The sequence below is a fragment of the Oncorhynchus keta genome, unplaced genomic scaffold (genome assembly GCF_023373465.1).
Source record: "Oncorhynchus keta strain PuntledgeMale-10-30-2019 unplaced genomic scaffold, Oket_V2 Un_contig_4201_pilon_pilon, whole genome shotgun sequence".
NCBI lineage: Eukaryota > Metazoa > Chordata > Actinopteri > Salmoniformes > Salmonidae > Oncorhynchus > Oncorhynchus keta.
Genome location: NW_026287642.1, coordinates 854 through 11,529, shown reverse-complemented (window position 1 = coordinate 11,529; position 10,676 = coordinate 854). Strand labels below are relative to the sequence as shown.

The 10,676-nt window shown below is 47.8% G+C and overlaps 1 long non-coding RNA gene across 1 annotated transcript; it reads left to right on the top strand.

The window, feature by feature from the left end:
- The first annotated feature begins 410 nt into the window (after positions 1–410).
- On the top strand, positions 411–10,252 carry LOC127924524 (uncharacterized). The gene is made up of 4 exons (XR_008118086.1): positions 411–473; positions 565–624; positions 714–777; positions 10,155–10,252. It is a non-coding gene; the product is annotated as an uncharacterized LOC127924524 (long non-coding RNA).
- Positions 10,253–10,676: the final 424 nt, after the last annotated feature.

The following is a 10,676-nucleotide window of genomic DNA, read 5'->3' as shown; positions in this document are numbered from 1 at the left end:
TGTGTGTGTGTGTGTGTGTGTGTGTGTGTGTGTGTGTGTGTGTGTGTGTGTGTGTGTGTGTGTGTGTGTGTGTGTGTGTGTGTGTGTGTGTGTGTGTGTGTGTGTGTGTGTGTGTGTGTGTGTGTGTGTGTGTGTGTGTGTGTGTGTGTGTGTGTGTGTGTGTGTGTGTGTGTGTGTGTGTGTGTGTGTGTGTGTGTGTGTGTGTGTGTGTGTGTGTGTGTGTGTGTGTGTGTGTGTGTGTGTGTGTGTGTGTGTGTGTGTGTGTGTGTGTGTGTGTGTGTGTGTGTGTGTGTGTGTGTGTGTGTGTGTGTGTGTGTGTGTGTGTGTGTGTGTGTGTGTGTGTGTGTGTGTGTGTGTGTGTGTGTGTGTGTGTGTGTGTGTGTGTGTGTGTGTGTGTGTGTGTGTGTGTGTGTGTGTGTGTGTGTGTGTGTGTGTGTGTAGGATAGACCACCTACTCAGACCGATTCCAGCAGGTAAACATGCATTTCCATTTTACTTAGAATTATTCTCCAATTGTTGTACAAGTGTCATTTTAAATAATTAATCAAAATAATACCTCCTTAGTACCAGTCAGGTCCTGGACGACGGCATAAGAGGGTCGTTAGATACTATTGACGGTGCAGGGTAAGTGTTTTTCCATATCTGTAAGATCTTTGTTGTTTTCAGTTATTTTCCACTATATGTCTCCTCTCTTCTTATTCTATCTATCACAGGCGGAGAGAAAAGAAGCTGAACTGCTTCACGCTGTTATTCAATGACCTAAAGCTGGAGAAACAGGTGGGAGTTTTAATGCTGCTGTTTTTCATTTGTTGTGTAATAGTTGTGTTTTGTGACATGTCTGTGTGTTAGATTTGTCTTTTGAAGTGTGGTGTTAATGTCTGTGTCGTATGTTGTGATCGGTCTGGTATTACAGTACACTCCTAAAAAATAAGGCTGCTTTGTGGTTCTATATAGAACCCACAAATTATTTGTTTATCCAATCGTTTGGTTATTGTATGAGGATCAATTTAGACAAAATGCTGACTGTACAATTTGGCTATCTGACAAAAATATTGCCAGAACTGTTTTATCAAGCTAGTGAGCAGCGAGCTAACAACGAACTAAGCTAGCAAGTACAGTTCATAATGAACAATCTCAGTTGAAACTGGTTAAGGAGAGGTCTGGGTTAACTTTTTCTTTTAATGTACGGACTGCGAAATCACTAGCCCTGATGCCAATACAGGTCCCGTTTGGCTAATATCTCATCTGTCAGGATCATGGCTGCATTTCAAACACTTAACAGACACACCCTCTCCCCCTCAGCCCTCAAATTAAGTGGACACTTCTGATAACGTTTCATGACGTGTGACGAGTATACACTTACAGGGCAAGGGGCGAGGGAGGGAGGAAGGAATTATTATTTTTAATGGACCGAAATTCGTCATCCCACGTTGATTGTGTTTTCAACCACCGCTTGTGGGTGCTTTATATGCGCGACTGTCACGATCATCGTAGTGATGTGAATACATCTTTTTAATGAAAAATGAAAAAACACAAAGTACACTAAACAAACAAACAAACTAACAAACTAACAAAATAACAAACTAACAAAATAACCGCTATCAAAACGGAGTGCAAACATGCAACATCACATAGACAATAACCCACGAACCAATATACAAAACAGGCTACCTAAATATGGTTCCCAATCAGAGACAAGACAAACACCTGCCACTGATTGAGAACCATATCAGGCCAAAACACATAGAAACAGACTAACTAGACATGCAACATAGAATGCCCACTCATATCACATCCTGACCAAACAAAACACAGAAACAAAACACGCAAATCAAATCAAATGTATATATACATAGCCCTTCGTACATCAGCTGATATCTCAAAGTGCTGTACAGAAACCCAGCCTAAAACCCCAAACAGCAAGCAATGCAGGTGTAGAAGCACGGTGGCTAGGAAAAACTCCCTAGAAAGGCCAAAACCTAGGAAGAAACCTAGAGAGGAACCAGGCTATGTGGGGTGGCCAGTCCTCTTCTGGCTGTGCCGGGTGGAGATTATAACAGAACATGGCCGAGATGTTCAAATGTTCATAAATGACCAGCATGGTCCAATAATAATAAGGCAGAACAGTTGGAACTGGAGCAGCAGCACGGCCAGGTGGACTGGGGACAGCAAGAAGTCATCATGTCAGGTAGTCCTGTGGCATGGTCCTAGGGCTCAGGTCCTCCGAGAGAAAGAAAGAGAGAAAGAGAGAATTAGTGAGAGTATGAACGGTATGAGGACGGTATGAAAGAGCCCCAGTAAGCCAGTGACTCAGCCTGTGACAACACAGAGGCGGATGCAAGATGCAAGCAACGATGGTTTAATGAATACAGTTTACAACAGCAACAGGACAGACAGACTGTACTTAGACGGAATCCGACCCAGGGACTAGGGCGCATCTTCCAATGATAGCGTGCTGAGAAATCCAGGGGAGTGTGTCCGGATGGGTAGGAAGGAGCACAGCAGATAATCCACACAAGGACGGCGAGAGAAGAGCACAGACACACGACACAACCTCAGGGAAGTAACAACGATCTGACAACAAGAAACACTGGTTACAGAACATATAAAGGGAAGATAAGTGGTTCCAGCTGGCGCAGACAATCAGGCCGAGATTGGGAACCACGCCCACACAAACACGGGAGAGAGGGAGAGAGAGAGAGAGAGAGAGAGAGAGAGAAAGAGAGAGAGAGAAAGAGAGAGAGAGAGAGAAAGAGAGAGAAAGAGAGAGAAAGAGAGAAAGAGAGAGAAAGAGAAAGGGAGGCAGTGGATTCATGAACCGTGACAATACCCCCCCCCCCCCTAGGAACGCCTCTTGGCGTTCCCAGGCGAATTTACCTGTCGATTGAAATCATCGATAAGGGAGTGATCCAGAATGTCCCTAGCAGGTACCCAACTTCTCTCCTCCGGGCCGTAACCCTCCCAGTCCACCAGGTACTGGAATCCGCGTCCCCTCCTTCTAGAGTCCAAAATACGATTGACAGAAAAGGTGGGTTCCCATCAACAAGTCGGGCGGCGGGGGAACCGGGACCGGCGGGTTAATGCGTGCCTGAAACACAGGTTTTATTTTAGACACATGAAAGGTAGGATGAATTCTCCTATACGCTGAGGAAGCTTGAGCCGACCGCCACCGGACTAATGATCCTGATGACTTTGAACGGGCCGATAAATTTGGGGGCAAGCTTGTTCAAACGGATCGGAGTGGAATGTTCTTAGTAGAAAGCCACACTCTTTGGCCAACGACGTATACCGGAGGCTTCGACCGGTGGCGATCGGCCTTAGCCTGGTGCGCGCCCCCACCCGGAGAAGAGTCTCACGGGCTCTGCTCCATGCGTGACGGCACCTCTGGATGAAAGCGTGAGCGGAAGGAACAGTGACCTCGGACTCCGTACTGGGAAAGATAGGTGGCTGGTAACCTAAACTACACTCAAACGGGAGAGAGACCCGTAGCTGCCACTGGCAACGAATTGTGAGCGTACTCAACCATAGAGAGTTGTTGGCTCCAGGAAGAGGGATTCTTAGAAACCAAACATCGCAACACTCTCTCCAAATCCTGGTTGGCCCTCTCCGTTTGACCGTTGCTCTGGGGATGAAACCCTGAAGACAGGCTGACACTCGCTCCCAGTAACCTACAAAACTCTTGCCAAAACTTGGACACAAATTGGGGCCCCCTGTCAGAAACTACGTCCATCGGCAGGCCATGTAAGCGAAAGACGTGATCGACGACAGCTACCGCTGTCTCCTTGGCAGATGGTAATTTAGGCAAGGGAATAAAATGAGCTGCCTTCGAGAACCGGTCCACCACGGTCAACACCACCGTCTTGCCCTGGGAGGGCGGGAGGGCGGTAACAAAATCTAGCGCGATGTGGGACCAGGGTCTCGAAGGGACCGACAGCGGTTGGAGTAACCCATCTGGGGTCGATTAGAAGTCTTCCCAGTGGCACAAACCGAGCAAGCCAAGACAAACTGTGAATGTCACGAGCCATCAGTGGCCACCAAAAGCGTTGCTTAACCAAAAGCTAGTGCGGCTGACTCTGGATGACACGCTACATTGGAGCAATGCCCCCACCGAATAACATCGGACCGACACCCTCCGGCACAAACAACCGATTAGGCGGGCAACCGGGCGGAGGCGTTACCCCTTCTAAGGCCGTTTTGACCTCGATTCAACCTCCCATGTGAGTGTGGATACTACTAGGGTCCCGGGTAGGATGCACTCGGGAGTGGATGGGCGTTGGAATGGTCAAAAATGCGAAAGGGAATCGGGTTTGACATTCTGGAACCCGGGCGATACGAGAGAGAGAAGTCAAACGTCCGAAAAGAGTGCCCACCGCGCCTGCCTGGAGTTGAGTCGCTTGGCGGTTCTGATATATTCCAAATTTTTGTGATCGGTCCAAACTATAAAAGGTACCCCGAACCCTCTAACCAATGGCGCCACTCCTCCAGTGCTAACTTCACTGCCAACAACTCTCTGTTGCCAATGTCGAGTTGCGTTCCGCAGGTGATAACCGATGGGAAAGGAACGCACAAGGGTGCATCTTGTCGTCAGAAGAGGAACGTTGGGAAAGTACCGCACCTACCCCCACCTCTGAAGCGTCCACCTCTACTACGAACTGACGCGAGGGATCGGGAGCTATGAGGATGGGAGCCGAAACAAAGCGGCTCTTGAGTTTGGCGAATGCAGCCTCGGCTGTATCGGACCACCTGAACGTCACTCTGGGGAGGTTAAGGCGGTAAGAGGAGCGACTATCTGACTAAAGTTGCGAACGAAACGCCGGTAGAAATTGGCGAATCCCAGAAACCTCTGTAGGGCCTTACGGGAATCTGGGCTTGGCCAATCCACCACAGCCTTAACCTTGTCAGGATCCATGCGAATACCTTCAGTCGAGACGATGTAACCTAGGAATGGAACGGATTGTGCATGAAAATGCATTTCTCCGTCTTGACAAAAAGTCCATTCTCCAACAACCTCTGAAGCACTCGTCTGACGTGCTGAACGTGTTCCTGGAGAGAAGAAGAAAAAAATCAGTATGTCATCCAGGTAAACATATATGAACTGATCAATCATATCTCTCAGCACGTCATTGACGAGTGCCTGAAAACCGCTGGGGAGTTGGATAGCCCAAAAGGCATGACCAAATATTCGAAGTGCCCTCTGGGGGTGTTAAACGCGGTCTTCCATTCGTCCCCCTTATGCGAACCAAATGATATGCATTACGTAAATCCAACTTAGTGAACACGGATGCTCCCTGTAACCTTTCAAAGGCTGAGGACATCAACGGTAAGGGATAGGTATTCTTCACTGTGATGTTATTCAACCCACGGTAATCAACGCAAGGACGCAGAGATCCGTCCTTCTTCCCCACAAAGAAGAACCCCGCCCCCGCTGGAGAAGAGGAAGGACGAATGAATCCAGATGCCAGAGAATCAGAGATGTATCTCTCCATAGCCTCCCTCTCAGGAACAGAGAGTGAATATAACTTGCCTTTAGGCGGAGACTCACCTGGCAATAATTCTATTGCACAGTCATAGGGACGATGCGGAGGAAGAGAAGCAGCACGGGACTTACTGAACACCTCCTTCAGGTCGAGGTATTCAACGGGCACGTTAGACAAATCCACTGCCTCCTCTAGAAACACAGAATCAGACACAGACGAACAGGCAGACACTAAACAGGACTCAAGACACTTGTTACTCCACATGGATATAGAGTTATGACCCCAGTCAACTCTGGGGTTGTGTTGGGTGAGCCAAGGGTGGCCGAGGACTAATGGTGCAAGGGTGAGTCCATGAGTAGAAATGATAGTGTCTCAGTGTGATTGCCAGAAGTGATGAGTGTGATAGGTTCAGTGGTGTGAGAAATGTTGGGGAGTTCTTGACCATTGAGAGCGTTGACGGATATCTTGTGCGTGAGTGAGGTGATAGGAATCTGAGTTTGTGAGCGAGCTTGAAGTCCATGAAATTACCCTCTGCTCCTGAGTCCAGTAAGGCTTGGGTGTCGTGCGTGTGGGTGGCCCATCTTAGTCTTACCGGGAGGAGAGTAGATGATGAGGTCTTCTCTGTGGTGACACCACCCGATAGTAGCCTCATGTTTACTACCGGGCCTGATCTTTTACCGGGCAGGAGTGGATAAAGTGGCCCGCTCTACCACAGTAGAGACAGAGTCCTTGGGATCTCCGCCTCTCCCTCTCTTCCCGGGAGAGGCGAGCTCTCCCCAGCTGCATGGGTTCGTGAGCGGAGGCTGAACTGGCCGTGTTCCCGCCGCTGGCATGCCCGCCCTCCGTGTCGTTATACGGTCTGTTAGGGCATGCTCGGCGGCCAATACGACTCAGACGAGCGTCGACCCTCAAGGCTAGTTCCACTAGTCCGTTTAAACTCCTGGGAAGGTCCAGAACATAAATCTCCTTCTGGATCCGGTCCTCCAGCCCATGCAGGAACATGTCCCACTGCGCCTCCTCGTTCCACTGACACTCTGCGGCCAGAGTGCGGAATTGGATGGAGTATTCCGATACTGAACGGTCTCCTTGGCGAAGGTCAGCGAGTAGTCTGGCCGCCTCCCTACCCGCCACGGCCCGATCGAAGACCCTTCTCATCTCCTCGGAGAGTGTCTGGAAAGAGGTGCAGCATGGGTCCTGGTTCGCCCACACCGCCGTTCCCCAAAGGGCCGCTTTGCCTGATAGCAGTGTGAGTACGAATGCTACCTTAGACTGTTCACGGTTGAAGGTCCGTGGCTGCAACGAGAAATGCATGGAACATCTCGTAAGAAAGGCTCTGCAATAGTCAGGATCACCTGAATAACCCTCTGGTGTCGGTAGCCGTGGCTCTAGCTGGGAATCCGGCTCTGGCGGGGCGGGTTGAACTGCCGGTGTAGGTGGCGTGGCGGAACCCCTCAGATGGTGTAATTGTTGGATCAGCTGGGCTACCTGCGTCGCAAGGGCTTGTACTGCCTGACCGGTGCTGGAGATGTTCTCCTCTTGTTGATCCATTCTCGTGATACTGCGGGAAATGAATTCGGTCAGACTCGTTGAACTCGCTGCATCCATGGACTGGTCAGATCGTTCTGTGACAACACAGAGGCGGATGCAAGATGCAAGCAACGATGGTTTAATGAATACAGTTTACAACAGCAACAGGACAGACAGACTGTACTTAGACGGAATCCGACCCAGGGACTAGGGCGCATCTTCCAATGATAGCGTGCTGAGAAATCCAGGGGAGTGTGTCCGGATGGGTAGGAAGGAGCACAGCAGATAATCCACACAAGGACGGCGAGAGAAGAGCACAGACACACGACACAACCTCAGGGAAGTAACAACGATCTGACAACAAGAAACACTGGTTACAGAACATATAAAGGGAAGATAAGTGGTTCCAGCTGGCGCAGACCATCAGGCCGAGATTGGGAACCACGCCCACACAAACACGGGAGAGAGGGAGAGAGGGAGAGAGAGAGAGAGAGAGAGAGAGAGAGAGAGAGAGAAAGAGAGAGAGAGAGAGAGAAAGAGAGAGAAAGAGAGAGAGAGAGAAAGAGAGAGAAAGAGAGAAAGAGAGAGAAAGAGAAAGAGAAAGGGAGGCAGTGGATTCATGAACCGTGACACAGCCCCTGTAATAGGGTTAGAGGCAGAGAATCCCAGTGGAAAGAGGGGAACCGGCCAGGCAGAGACAGCAAGGGCGGTTCGTTGCTCAAGAGCCTTTCCGTTCACCTTCCCACTCCTGGGCCAGACTACACTCAATCATATGACCCACTGAAGAGATGAGTCTTCAGTAAAGACTTAAAGGTTGAGACCGAGTTTGCGTCTCTTACATGGGTAGGCAGACCATTCCATAAAAATTGAGCTCTATAGGAGAAAGCCCTGCCTCCAGCTGTTTGCTTAGAAATTCTAGGGACAATTAGGAGGCCTGCGTCTTGTGACCGTAGCGTACGTGTAGGTATGTACGGCAGGACCAAATCAGAGAGATAGGTAGGAGCAAGCCCATGTAATGCTTTGTAGATTAGCAGTAAAACCTTGAAATCAGCCCTTGCCTTGACAGGAAGCCAGTGTAGGGAGGCTAGCACTGGAGTAATATGATACATTTTTTTGTTTCTAGTCAGGATTCTAGCAGCCGTATTTAGCACTAACTGAAGTTTATTAAGTGCTTTAACCGGGTAGCCGGAAAGTAGAGCATTGCAGTAGTCTAACCTAGAAGTGACAAGAGCATGGATACATTTTTCTGCATCATTTTTGGACAGAAAGTTTCTGATTTTTGCAATGTTACGTAGATGGAAAAATTGTCCTTGAAATGGTCTTAATATGTTCTTCAAAAGAGAGATCAGGGTCCAGAGTAACGCCGAGGTCCTTCACAGTTTTATTTGAGACGACTGTACAACCATTAAGATTAATTGTCAGATTCAACAGAGGATCTCTTTGTTTCTTGGGACCTAGAACAATCATCTCTGTTTTGTCCGAGTTTAAAAGTAGAAAGTTTGCAGCCATCCATAAAGTTAACATTATGTTTTCGAATGACATCCCCAAGAGGTAAAATATATAGTGAAAACAAAAGTGGTCCTAAAACGGAACCTTGAGGAACACCGAAATTCACAGTTGATTTGTCAGAGGACAAACCATTCACAGAGACAAACTGATATCTTTCCGACAGATATGATCTAAACCAGGTCAGAGCAAATAATGGTCAGAGTGTGACAGCGGCAGTCAATTATGATTGCATGTCTACTTTTATTAACTATATCATTATTAATATATGCCTACTGTATGAAAGCTAGCAAATTAATTAGCTACCTAACGTTCGCCTGCTTAGCTGGAACTTTTGAAGAAGGAAAATGTTTGATTTCTACAATTTCCAAAAGCTAACCAAACAAAAACATCATTACTTTTACGAAACATGTTTATGCATTAGTAGCACAATTTGTAACTTATTTACAATAGTTTTTACTTACACTTACTTGTATGTTGACTCCATATTGATGTTGAGGTTTTAAGTTTTGGCAGACTTTTCTTTGCGGATTTACAATCATCGCGAATTGAAATATGGGGCGTTTCAGGCCCCGAAGGGAACATAAATGGACACTCAAATTCCATTAAAAAACGAGGGCTGAGGGGCTTATGTTGCAAACTTCCCTTGCTTGGCTAATCATTTGGACTGACGACAAATATCGCCACGGGGATTCCCCCAAGGGCATAAGGCGAGGATCAGTGGACGAGGGTGTGTCTTTTATGAATTTGAAATGAAGCCCATGGCAATTCCCTCAGCCCTATGTTCCCTCAGCCCCATGTTCCCTCAGGTCTAACTTCTAAACCAGGGGTCGTCAAACCAAATGGGAGGGAGAGCCATTTTCCAACTTCATGTCGTCACCAGTGATTCAATATTTCAGTAGGTCCTAGGCCATATGAGTTGACACATTTGATCCAATCATTATATAAATGTGTTGAGTAGATGCTGAGATCCATTTTTTTCTTCTTCTGGAAATGCAATGCGGGCCGCTGTAATATTGACATAGTGATTGAACATGTTCAGTAGGTCCCATATCCTTACATGAAATAATCCGCATGTTCTACATTATAACAATAAGCATTTGAGCCTATTTTGATTGGAATTGGTTCATTGGATCCTGAGGAACATAGGGCTGAGGGAACATAGGGCTGAGGGAACACAGGGCTGAGGGAACATAGGGCTGAGGGAACATAGGGCTGAGGGAACACAGGGCTGAGGGAACATAGGGCTGAGGGAACATAGGGCTGAGGGAACATAGGGCTGAGGGAACATAGGGCTGAGGGAACACAGGGCTGAGGGAACACAGGGCTGAGGGAACATAGGGCTGAGGGAACATAGGGCTGAGGGAACATAGGGCTGAGGGAACATAGGGCGGACTCCCTTCTGTCAAACTTGATTGCAGTTTCGGCAGCACTGACAGCTATATTAATGACATGACATTTCCAAACCTATTATGACTGACTGTTGTGTTAGTTCGGTGTATCTGATGTAATGGTGGTGTACCTGTTGTTGTGACTAATTTATTAGTGGGAATTATATCTGAGTTGTGTTTGGTATTATAGGGTTGTGTGTTGTCTGTGTAATGATATAGGCTAATGGTGTTGTCTGTTGTGTGTGTGTTGCAGTTTCGTCTCTCAGAGGTCAAAGGTCTACACCAGTCAGTAGGCTGCATGGCTCTCATCTTCGTGTTCCTGTTTACTGTCCAAATGCTCGTCTCCGAGAAGTGAGTATCCCGTGCGTGAGGTACAAAAAACCTTCAACGCACATTATGCACACACAAAAACCCAAACACATACTGCTGTTTTGATGCAAATGCCAACGTCACAATGCAAACTCATGCAAATGGAGCAGAGAACGGAAGAAAAGGAATTTGCGTTTTGCACTAACTGTGAGCATCAACCACAAACAACATCCAGATAAAAGGAGAGGTGGGGGGCGAGGTGTCGAGGCCTGAGGACCGAATGGAGAGAAATTGAGACTTAATTTCATTGCTCTCGCTCTTTCTCTCATTCTCATTCTCTCTCTCTCTCTCTCTCTCTCTCTCTCTCTCTCTCTCTCTCTCCCAGAAACTTTCACATGGCTGTAATGGGTATGGTGTCACCTTCCCTGTTCTAGTGTTGCTTCTCTCTGTGGTCTGCACGGGACAC